The following is a 12629-nucleotide window of genomic DNA, read 5'->3' as shown; positions in this document are numbered from 1 at the left end:
AACTGGCCTTCATTTTCTTTATTGATTTGTATATTGATTTATAATATTGCATTAATTTCAGCTGTACAGCAAAGTGATCCAGTTACACACACACACACACACACAGAGTTGTATCCGACTCTTTGCGACCCCATGGAATACATAGTCCATGGAATTCTCCAGGCCAGAATACTGGAGTGGGTAGCCTTTTCCTTCTCCAGGAGATCTTCCTGACCCAGGGATTGAACCCAGGTCTCCCACGTTACAGGTGGATTCTTTACCAGCTGAGCCACAAGGGAAGCCCAAGAATATTGGAGTGGGTAGCCTATCCCTTCTCCAGCGGATCTTCCCAACCCAGGAGACTGAGCTATCAGGGAAGGCCTCCACCCCCTCCACCCATTCCCACCAAAACACACACATGGCTACATTTTAGGAAACAGAAAGGAAGAGTGATTTACACTATAAACTTAAGTTATAACTCTTGGGAAGATGTTAAGTATGCATCTGGGTTCTTGTGGCAGGAAGATAGAAAGAGAAACCAGGAAGCTGGGAGAGGATCTGAGGTGAAGAAAGCATCCAGGAAGACTTTCTCTGTGGGTGGAGCAAACTCATTATCCCAGATAAGTACAGGCACATGTTCCTTAGCCTTCAGCTGTCCTGGAATAGTAACATCCCAGAGGACGAACAGTTGGGAAAGGCAGAATCTGAATGTCCAAAGTGGGGAGTTACCATGGCAATCATGGAGAGACCCAAATCTGCATGGAGGGTGTGATACCCCCAGAGGCAGTTGCCAGTGCTCCTAAGTGGATGAAGAGCAGCATTTGTCTCTGGAGAGTGTTAGTTTCCTAGGGCTGCCATGACAAAGTACCACAAACTGAGTGGCTTAAAACAACAGAAATTTATTCTTCCTTAGTTCTGGAGATTAGAAGTTCAAGATGTCAGCAGGGCCATGCTCCCTCTGAAACTGGTAGAGGAGAATCCTTTCTTGCTTCTTCCCAGATCCTTGTGGTGGCCATCAATCTTTGGTATTCCTTGGCTTACAGATGCATCACCCCAATCTTCCCACCTCTGTTGCCACATGACATATTCTCCCTATGTGTCTCTGTCTTCTCTTCTTATAGTGACACCAATTATGCTGGATTAAGGGCCCACCCTGCTACAGCATGACCCTATATTAATTAATTATATCTGCAAAACCCCTATTTCCAAAAAAGTTCATAACTGGAGGTACAGGTACCTACAGGGGTAGGTCTTCAAGTTGTTTTTGGGCAGACACAACTCAGTCCGTAACAGAGATCTTGGCCAGTTTAAATGGCTGTGCCCTTCAATAGCACTAGCCTGACCGGCACTAATGGAACCATTTTCTCATCTCTGGAGGAAGAGCATCAAGGTGACCTTGGGTTTGCTTCAGAAAAAAGAATAAGAATAAAAAGAATGGAGGACCATTTACAAGCCATCAAGGGCAACATCAAGCGTGCTAACAGTCATACAAAAGGGCTCCCATAGGAGGAGAGAGAGAGAGAAAGGGGAAGAGAACGTATTTGAAGATATAATAGCTGAAAACTTCCCTAACCTGGGGAAGGTAACAGATACCTAGGTCCAGGAAGCACAGAGAGTCCCAAACAGGATCAATGCTAAGAAGACCATACCAAGACAAGTTGTAATTAAAATGTCAAGAGTTAAAGATAGAATATTAAAAGCAGCAAGGGAAAAGCAATGAGTTACCTACAAGGGAACTCCCATGAGGCTCTCAGCTGAATCTTCAGCAGAAATCTGCAGGCCAGAAGGGAACTGTACAATATATTTAAAGAGAAGAAAGAGGAAGAGCTACAACTAAGAGTACCGGACAAGTCTTTCATTCAGATTTGATGGAGAAATCAAAAGTTTTACAAACAAGCAAAAACTAGCATCACTAAAGCAGCTTTATAGTGAAATGTTAAAGGGCCCAGAAACATGAAAATTATGAAAGAAAAAAAAAACTTCATTGGTAAAGGCAAATATATAGTAAAAGTAGTAAATCAGCAGTAAGAAGGATAAAAGACAAAAGCAGGGAGAATTGGATGAAGGCAACTGAAACGTACAAAGTTCCATTTATAAGATAAAGAAGCACTTTCATGTACAACATAATAAATATGATTAACAATACTGTATGTTAGCGGTGAAAGTTTTAAAAAGAGTAAATCCTTAGAGTTCTCATCACAATTTTTTTCTATTTATTTAATTTTGTTTCTATATGAGATGATAGACATTTAGGAAACTTACTGTGACATGGAACAACAGACTGGTTCCAAATAGGAAAAGGAGTACGTCAAGGCTGTATATTGTCACCCTGTTTATTTAACTTCTATGCAGAGTACATCATGAGAAACGCTGGACTGGAAGAAACACAAGCTGGAATCAAGATTGCCGGGAGAAATATCAATAACCTCAGATATGCAGATGACACCACCCTTATGGCAGAAAGTGAAGAGGAACTCAAAAGCCTCTTGATGAAAGTAAAAGTGGAGAGTGAAAAAGTTGGCTTAAAGCTCAACATTCAGAAAACGAAGATCATGGCATCCGGTCCCATCGCTTCATGGGAAATAGATGGGGAAACAGTGGAAACAGTGTCAGACTTTATTTTTCTGGGCTCCAAAATCACTGCAGATGGTGACTGCAGCCATGAAATTAAGAGACGCTTACTCCTTGGAAGGAAAGTTATGACCAACCTAGATAGCATATTCAAAAGCAGAGACATTACTTTGCCAACAAAGGTCTGTCTAGTCAAGGCTATGGTTTTTCCTGTGGTCATGTATGGATGTGAGAGTTGGATTGTGAAGAAGGCTGAGTGCCGAAGAATTGATGCTTTTGAACTGTGGTGTTGGAGAAGACTCTTGAGAGTCCCTTGGACAGACTACAAGGAGATCCAACCAGTCCATTCTGAAGGAGATCAGCCCTGGGTGTTCTTTGGAAGGAATGATGCTAAAGCTGCAACTCCAGTACTTTGGCCACCTCATGGGAAGAGCTGACTCATTGGAAAAGACTCTGATGCTGGGAGGGATTGGGGGCAAGAGGAGAAGGGGACGACAGAGGATGAGATGGCTGGATGGCATCACTGACTCGATGGACGTGAGTCTGAGTGAACTCCGGGAGGTGGTGATGGACAGGGAGGCCTGGCGTGCTGCGATTCATGGGGTCGCAAAGAGTCGGACATGACTGAGCCACTGATCTGATCTGATCTGATCTGATGAACATTTCATGATGTACATAAGTCAAATCCACCTTAAACATATAGTACTGTATGTCAATATGTCAATAAAAATGGAAGAAATAAAAATAAATTCAAGCATATCAAATAAAGTGTAAAATTTAAAACGATCAGGATCTGCTTCATCCCTGCTGTTCAGATGGCAAGGGGGTACTGAATATCTGAAAGGTCAGAAAGGTGTGACCCCGCCATTCTACTAAGGAGCCCCAAGTGAAGGCTGAGAGCTTGGAAGACAGTGATGGCTTGCTAAGCCCACAGCTACAAGGCTAACGGAGCTGTGTGTAGAGATCAAGCAATATATGATAATAGTGACTTCCACTTACTGAACAGCTCTTTGCGAATAGGGTCAAGACAGCTGTTACAACACATGGTATATCATTTTTCCCTCTCCAAATGACTGGACTTGGTGTAAGAAAACCCACTGAAAATATTTGATGATATATCTGGAAAACTATTTGTCTACATATGGTTTTGAAATATCACTTTTTTATTAAGAACTATTTCTTTTTTCTATCTAAATCTAATTCCCATCTATTTTGGAAGATACATGCTTTAATTTGTACCTTAATTTAGATATTATATTTATATAATTTATATATTTACAAATATATATTTAGTTATATTCAACTCAGAAAACTAAGATCATGGCATCCAGTCCCATCACTTCATGACAAATAGATGGGGAAACAGTGGAAGACTTTATTTTTGGGGGCTCCAAAATCACTGCAGATAGTCACTGCAGCCATGAAATTAAAAGACGTTTGCTCCTTGGAAGAAAATTTATGACCAACCTAGACAGCATATTAAAAAGCAGAGACATTACTTTGCCACCAAAGGTCTGTCTAGTCAAGGCTATGGTTTTTCCAGTAGTCATGTATGGATAACAGTTGGACTATAAAGAAAGCTGAGCGCTGAAGAATTGATGCTTTTGAACTGGTGTTGGAGAAGACCCTTGAGAGTCCCTTGGACTGCAAGGAGATCCAACCAGTCCATCCTAAAGGAAATCAGTCCTGAATAGTCATTGGAAAGACTGACTTTGAAGCTGAAACTCCAATACTTTGGCCACCTGATGCGAAGAATTGACTCACTTGAAAAGACCCTGATGCTGGGAAAGATTGAGGGTGGGAGGAGAAGGGGACGACAGAGGATGAGATGGTTGGATGGCATCACTGACCTAATGGATATGAGTTTGAGTAAGCTCCAGGAGTTGGTGGTGAACAGAGAGGCCTGGCGTGCTGCAGTCCATGGCGTTGCAAAGAATAGGACGATACTGAGTGACTGAACTGAACTGAACTGACTGAACTGTTCCTCATTTTATTATGAACATATTATTCAATATTTTACTTACAAAAATTTATTTTACATGTACTTCTAAACTATCTTTTTTATTGGTTATGGAAATTATCCTCATCCTACTGTTTTTTTGGGCTTCCCTGGTGGCTCAGTGGTAAAGAATCTGCCTGCCAAGCAAGAGACATCTCTGGGTCAGGAAGATGCCCTGAAGAAGGGCGTGGCTACCCACTCCAGTATTCTTGTCTGGAGGATCCCATGGATAGAGGAGCCTAGTGGGCTACAGCCCATAGACTTGCAAAGAGTCAGACATGACTGAAGTGACTGAGCATGCACGCACACATGCACATATCTTCTTTATACCTAGCATTTCTTTCTCTCTCTCTGTCTCTTTCATGAAAGGGAAACAAAATCTTCACAGGATATGTCTTTAGTTGATGCTACATGTGGTTGGGAGGTGCATCCTTTCTTCTTGGCCAATACCCTCTTCCTAGAGTGCTAAGTGCACCCACATGATGCAAAATGGAAAGGTCTAGGTACCGTGTAAACCAGTTTAGTCTCTATTTTGCCACAGCTGGTTGAACCAAATGCAGACACCTGAACTATGATGACAAATAAGATTTCTTCTTTTGAGAATCCAATATTGAGTCACAAAATTCAAAACAAAGAAGCTATGCTGGAGTCATGAACAGATAGAGGATGCCATGACTGTTCAAGTCCACATAAATGAAGGGTAGGAGAAGGCAAGCTTCAGAGAGAGTGTGAAAGAACCAGGTACATGGGGAAAAGAGATAAAAAGACAATGTGCTCCCAGGAGAGAAAAATGGAGAGGGGGCACAGTCTTTGCCAGCCCTGTATCCTCAGACCAGTTAAGATTCAGACCTTGAGTTTCTCTAAATCTTTAGAATAAATTAATTGTTATTTAAACTGGGTTTGGAGGGGTTATGTTTCTTTACTAACTTATTCTTATGGTATGAATCAGATAAAACTGTACTTTATTTTGTGCACACAGAAGTCCTACAACCTCTATATGTACATTTTTAATATTAGACTAAAAATATTCAGTTCTGGGCTAAAAATCATGCAATTTTTAGCAACGAGCCAGTTGCACAAGTTGCATGATTAAATATTTCAAATTTAAAATAAACATCCTGTCAAAATACTCCTCATGATGACACAAAAGGAAATATGCTAGTTCATTGTGATTACAAGTAGAAAATAGAGCTCTACGCACCCTTTGGTGATCATGAAAGAAAATCAAACGAAGCTATCTCTAAGTTTACTTCTAGAAAGTCACCTGTTGAAAGCATATTACTAGAGCTTTAGCAAATTTTATGATATATCATTTATATATTCAAGAGAAAATATGTAACTTATAAGAAAATTATGTAGCTCCATTACAAATGGACATTGGTGAATCCCCCTTCTTATTAAAAATAAAAACTAAAAGTTTATCAATCTGATTAAAGCAGTGCTTCCCACTCAGTGATGATTCTGATCCCTTTCCCCCATGAAACCTGTGGCAATAACTGGAGACATTTTGGGTTGTCAAAATTGGTTAGAGGAACACTATTAACTTCCAGTGGGGAGAGTTCAGAGATGTGGCTAAATACCTGGCAATACACTAGACAGTCTCCCAAAACAAAGACTTATCCTGCCCAAAATATTGACAGTCTCACAAGTGAGATATCCTGCATAAAGCTGTTTGTGTGTTTATGCTTGAACCCATATCCCCACCAGTTTTCTCTGATACAACTATGATTCTGAGTTTAGGGTGTACTGTTGTCTGATTTTTAAATATTTTATCCCATGTTAATGTATCCCTAATAGCATTATAAAAATGAGTTTATCACCAGCTTTTGAACACTGATAGTTAATGAACCTTAAGCATATATTAAAGGGAAATGTATCAATATTAGTAATTACAGATTTCTGGAAAGGCTTCTAGATGTTTCCTGAAAGCAAAGTTTGCAGCAGAAATCTATCTTACCAACCAAGTGTCTCTTCTTCTGAATGTATTGATTTGTGTGAGCAATGAAAAAGGTCATAGCCTATTCTTGGGAGCTTTAATAAAACCAGTACAGTTTAATCAATTTAATCAGCAACATTTTGGAATCCATTGGCCTGAAGGTTAAAGGGAACACCGAAGGGTAAAAATCACCAGTCATGACGTATTTGTTTTCAAATCATTCAGTGAGTGATATTCGAAAAATTTTTTAGACAATCAGCTACATGTTTCAGTCATGGAAAAAGTGAATCTTAAGTGCACATTTCAGTTTTAGTTCTAACATATCTATTCAAATACTGTCAAAACTATGTTGTAGAATTTTTCACAGGTTGTCTTTGATACTTTGCTTTTAGTCTACATATCTGGGCTCACAGGGACCATTTCCAGGGAAATGCCATGCTTTATTATTGCCTCATAGTTCAACAGTTATGCTATCTATAGGAATGCTTGATTTAAGGAACCGTTAGGCTTTAAAATAAAATTATATTTAAAAACAAAATTTGCTTAACAAAATTTGCTTATAGTAAATGCTGGAGAGGGTGTAGAGAAAAAGGAACCCTCCTACACTGATGGTGGGAATGAAAACTGGCACATTCACTGTGGATAACAGTATAGAGGTTTCTTAAAAAAACTAAAAATAGAGTTACCAGATGATCCTGCAATCCCATTTCTGTGCATATATCTGGAAGAAACTCTAATTCGAAAAGATATGTACCCCTATGTTCATAGCAGCACTATTTACAAAAGCCAAGTCATGGAAGCAACATGAAAAGCCATCAACAGATAAATGAATAAAGAAGATATGGTATATATACACAATAGAATATTAATCAGCCATACAAAAGAATGAAATAATGCCATTTGCAGCAACGTGGATGGACCTAGAGATTACCATATTAAGTGAAGTAAACCAAAGAAAAATATCATATATTACTTATATGTGGAATCTTAAAAAATGATAGAAATGAATTTGTTCACAAGACAGAAATAAACTCACAGACACAGAAAACAAACCTATGGTTACCCAAGGGGATACCTGGGGATGTGGGAAATAAATTAGGAATTTGGGATTAACATACACACACTGCTGCTGCTACTGCTGCTGCTAAGTCGCCTCAGTCGTGTCCGACTCTGTGCGACCCCATAGACGGCAGCCCACTAGGCTCCTCTGTCCCTGGGATTCTCCAGGCAAGAATACTGGAGTGGGTTGCCATTTCCTTCTCCAGGGGATCTTCCCAATTCAGGGATCAAACCCATATCTCCTTCTACAATGCATGAAAGTGAAAAGTGAAAGTGAAGTCGCTCAGTCATGCCCGACTCTTAGCGTCCCCATGGACTGGAGCCTACCAGGCTCCTCTGTCCATGGGATTTTCCAGGCAAGAGTACTGGAGTGGGGTGCCATTGCCTTCTCCAATACACACACTATTATATGTTAATTCCAAATTTAAACAACAAGGATCTACTGTAAAGCACAGAGAGCTATATTCAATAATTTTATAAAGACCTATAATGCAAAAGAATCTGAAAAAGAATATATATAAATTGAAATGTATAGTTAATTTACAATGTTATGATATATAAAAATATATATAACATTTTGCTGTATACTCAAAACTAACAACACTGTAAATTAACTATAATTTTTTAAATGCTTAAAAATTAAAAAATCATTGCCAAGAAAAAAATTAAAATTTTCTTAAATTATACATAATAAACTATACAAAAAATTCCATATTCAAAACAGATAGGTGAAACATAATCTAAAATGGCTCATCAGTTGTAATAAAACATGATAAGGTCTGGGATGTTGGTGGCCAGAGCTCATACTTACTCTTACCTCTCTCTTCCTCCTCCCTCCTGGAGTCGCACAACTATTTACCTAGATAACAAGATGGGAGCAGAGAATGAAGAGCCCTCCTGAGGCTTCTGTCTCAGTGCCAGAGCTCAATGGAACGAGGCATCCTGCCAGAGCCCAGCGCTGCTGCAATGCCAGGGAGGATGGGGACCCAGAAGCATCATAGGTTTACTTTCTTGGCAAAGCCTACTCACTCTACCTTACCATTTTCTGTCCCAGTAGTTACAGAAGACTGCACAGCCAAACCTGCCAGGTTTCTAAGGTAGCAAGCCTGCCTACATTGAACATGGCAGTTCACCCAACACAAATCAACAGACTAGAGGAGGCAAGTCAAATAGAAAAAGCACATGGCTACTGCTGAGGCAAATCAAACAGAGGAAACAGGAATTCTTAAGAACATTTGAGAAGATATTCCAAAAGAGTAATCTAAGCACAAGATGTTCATAGGAATTCAGTTCAGTTCAGTTCAGTTGCTCAGTCATGTCTGACTCTTTGCGACCCCATGAATCACAGCACGCCAGGCCTCCCTGTCCATCACCAACTCTCGGAGTTCACTCAAACTCATGTGCATCGAGTCAGTGATGCCATCCAGTCATCTCATCCTCTGTCCTCCCCTTCTCCTCCTGACCCCAATCCCTTCCAGCATCAGAGTCTTTTTCAAGGAGTCAACTCTTCGCATGAGGTGGCCAAAGTAGTGGAGTTTCAGCTTTAGCATTATTCCTTCCAATGAATACCCAGGACTGATCTCCTTTAGGATGGACTGGCTGGATCTTCTTGCAGGCCAAGGGACTCTCAAGAGTCTTCTCCAACACCATAGTTCAAAAGCATCGATTCTTCAGTGCTTAGCTTTCTTTATAGTCCAACTCTCACATCCATACATGACCACTGGAAAAACCATAGCCTTGACTAGATGGACCTCTGTTGACAAAGTAATATCTCTGCTTTTCAATATGCTATCTAGGTTGGTCATAACTTTCCTTCCAAGGAGTAAGCGTCTTTTAATTTCATGACTGAAATCACCATCTGCAGTGATCTTGGAGCCCCCAAAAATAAAGTCTGACACTGTTTCCACTGTTTCCCCATCTATTTGCCATGAAGTGATGGGACCAGATGCCATGATCTTAGTTTTCCGAATGTTGAGCTTTAAGCCAACTTTTTCACTCTCCTCTTTCACTTTCATCAAGAGGCTTTTTAGTTCCTCTTCACTTTCTGCCAATATGCATACCTGAGGTTATTGATATTTCTCCCAGCAATCTTGATTCCAGCTTGTGCTTCTTCCAGATCAGCGTTTCTCATGATGTACTCTGCATAGAAGTTAAATAAGCAGGGTGACAATACACAGCCTTGACGGACTCCTTTTCCTATTTGGAACCAGTCTCTTGTTCCATGTCCAGTTCTAACTGTTGCTTCCTCACCTGCATGTAGGTTTCTTAAGAGGCAGGTCAGGTGGTCTGGTATCCCCATCTGTTTCTTAATTTCATAGGAATTAAGAGGATCCAAAAACAAATTCAATCAAGTCAACTTAATATAAGACAAGCAGTGCTGACAAGCAAAATAGTGATCCAGAAGTTCAAATTCAATGTGATTTACAATACACAATGAACCTTAAGGAATGGAAATGATCATTGAAAAGCTGATGCATATAGGATACATTAGGGGAACTAGTAACTCAAGGTCTGCAAGTGAGAAAAAAAAGGTCTGCTTAAAAGAAGAAAGAAAGGTTGATAAATGTGACTTTTAAAAGTATGCAATTAAAGGATTTGAAAAATCTATTTATGTGTTCCAGAGAGAACCAAAATCAGAGCGAAAGAAATTATAAAAAGAGGCTAGTACCGTCTCCTAGCTGTAACTACCAAAAATGTCTCCAGACATTGCCTCAAAACCTGTCCCCTGGTTGCAGACAAAATCTCCCCTGGAGGAGAACCACTATCATAGGTGCAGGGCAGGAAGGTATTTATTGAGTCATTCTTATAACTTTTCTGTGAATTTGAATTCTTTTCCAAATAAAATTTTAAAAATAAAATAAATTATAAAGAAAATTTCTAAGAACTGAGGACATAAGTTTCTCAAATATAAAAGCCTCCACAAGAATATACAATGGAAATAAAAGGAATCCAAATTGGAAAAGAAGAAGTAAAACTCTCACTATTTGCAGATGACATGATCCTCTACATAGAAAACGCTAAAGACTCCACCAGAAAATTACTATAACTAATCAATGACTATAGCAAAGTTGCAGGATATAAAATTAACACACAGAAATCCCTTGCATTCCTATACACTAATAATGAGAAAACAGAAAGAGAAATTAAGGAAACAATTCTATTCACCATTGCAACAGAACAAATAAAATACTTAGGAATATATCTACCTAAAGAAACTAAAGACCTATAACACTGGTGAAAGAAATCAAAGAGGACACTAATAGATGGAGAAATATATCATGTTCATGGATTGGAAGAATCAATATAGTGAAAATGAGTATACTACCCAAAGCAATTTATAGATTCAATGCAATCCCTATCAAGCTACCAACAGTATTCTTCACAGAGCTAGAACAAATAATTTCACAATTTGTATGGAAATACAAAAAACCTCAAATAGCCAAAGCTATCTTGAGAAAGAAGAATGGAACTGGAGGAATCAACCTACCTGACTTCAGATTCTACTACAAAGCCACAGTTATCAAGACAGTATGGTACTGGCACAAAGACAGAAATATAGATCAATGGAACAAAATAGAAAGCCCAGAGATAAATCCATGCACATATGGACACCTTATCTTTGACAAAGGAGGCAAGAATATACAATGGATTAAAGACAATCTCTTTAACAAGTGGTGCTGGGAAATCTGGTCAACCACTTGTAAAAGAATGAAACTAGAACACTTTCTAACACCATACACAAAATAAACTCAAAATGGATTAAAGATCTCAACGTAAGACCAGAAACTATAAAACTCCTAGAGGAGAACATAGGCAAAACACTCTCTGACATACATCACAGCAGGATCCTCTATGACCCACCTCCCAGAGTAATGGAAATAAAAGCAAAAATAAACAAATGTGACCTAATTAAACTTAAAAGCTTCTGCACAACAAAGGAAACTGTAAGCAAGGTGAAAAAACAGCCTTCAGAATGGGATAAAATAATAGCAAATGAAGCAACTGACAAAGAATTAATCTCAAAAATATATGAACAACACATGCAGCTCAATACCAGAAAAATAAATGACCCAATCAAAAAATGGGCCAAAGAACTAAACAGACATTTCTCCAAAGAAGACATACACATGGCTAACAAACACATGAAAAGATGTTCAACATCACTCGTTATCAGAGAAATGCAAATCAAAACCACAATGAGGTACCATCTCACACCTGTCAGAATGGCTACTATCAAAAAGTCTACAAACAATAAATGCTGGAGAGGATATGGAGAAAAGGGAACCCTCTTACACTGTTGGTGGGAATGCAAACTAGTACAGCCACTATGGAGAACAGTGTGGAGATTCCTTAAAAAACTGGAAATAGAACTGCCATACGACACAGCAATCCCACTGCTGGGCTTACACACTGAAGAAACCAGAAGGGAAAGAGACACGTGTACCCCAATGTTCATCGAGCACTGTTTACAATAGCCAGGACATGGAAGCAACCTAGATGTCCATCAGCAGATGAATGGATAAGAAAGCTGTGGTACATATACACAATGGAATATTTCTCAGTCATAAAAAAAATGTATTTAAATCAGTTCTAATGAGGTGGATGAAACCGGAGCCTATTATAGAGAGTGAAGTAAGTCAGAAAGTAAAACACCAATACAGTATATTAATGCATATATATGGAATTTAGAAATAAGGTAACAATGACCCTATATGCAAGCAAAAGAGACACAGATATAAAGAACAGACTTTTGGACTCTGTTGGAGAAGGCGAGGGTGGGATAATTTGAGAAAACAGCATTAAAACATATATATTATCATTGTAAAATAGATCACCAGTCCAAGTTCGATGCGTGAGACAGGACACTCAAAGCCAGTGCACTGGGACAACCCAGAAGGATGGGATGGGGAGGGAAGTGGGAGGGGGGTTCAGGATGAGGGACACATAGTCACCTGTGGCAGATTCATGTCAATATATGGCAAAAACCACTACCATACTGTAAAGTAATTAGCCTCCAATTCAAATAAATAAGTTAATTAATTCAAAAAATCAAAAGCTAAAAAAAGAAAAAAATTAAATGTTATT

General features: G+C 39.0%; 1 protein-coding gene across 1 annotated transcript in view; it reads right to left on the bottom strand.

The window, feature by feature from the left end:
* Positions 1-12629, bottom strand: part of PLD5 (phospholipase D family member 5) — a 415356-nt gene that overhangs the window by 84370 nt on the left and 318357 nt on the right. The gene's annotated exons all lie outside the window — the stretch shown is intronic.

This window comes from Bubalus kerabau, chromosome 5 (assembly GCF_029407905.1).
Source record: "Bubalus kerabau isolate K-KA32 ecotype Philippines breed swamp buffalo chromosome 5, PCC_UOA_SB_1v2, whole genome shotgun sequence".
Taxonomy (NCBI): Eukaryota; Metazoa; Chordata; class Mammalia; order Artiodactyla; family Bovidae; genus Bubalus; species Bubalus kerabau.
The sequence above is the reverse complement of the archived record's forward strand: the minus strand, read 5'-3'. Positions and strand labels throughout refer to the sequence as shown.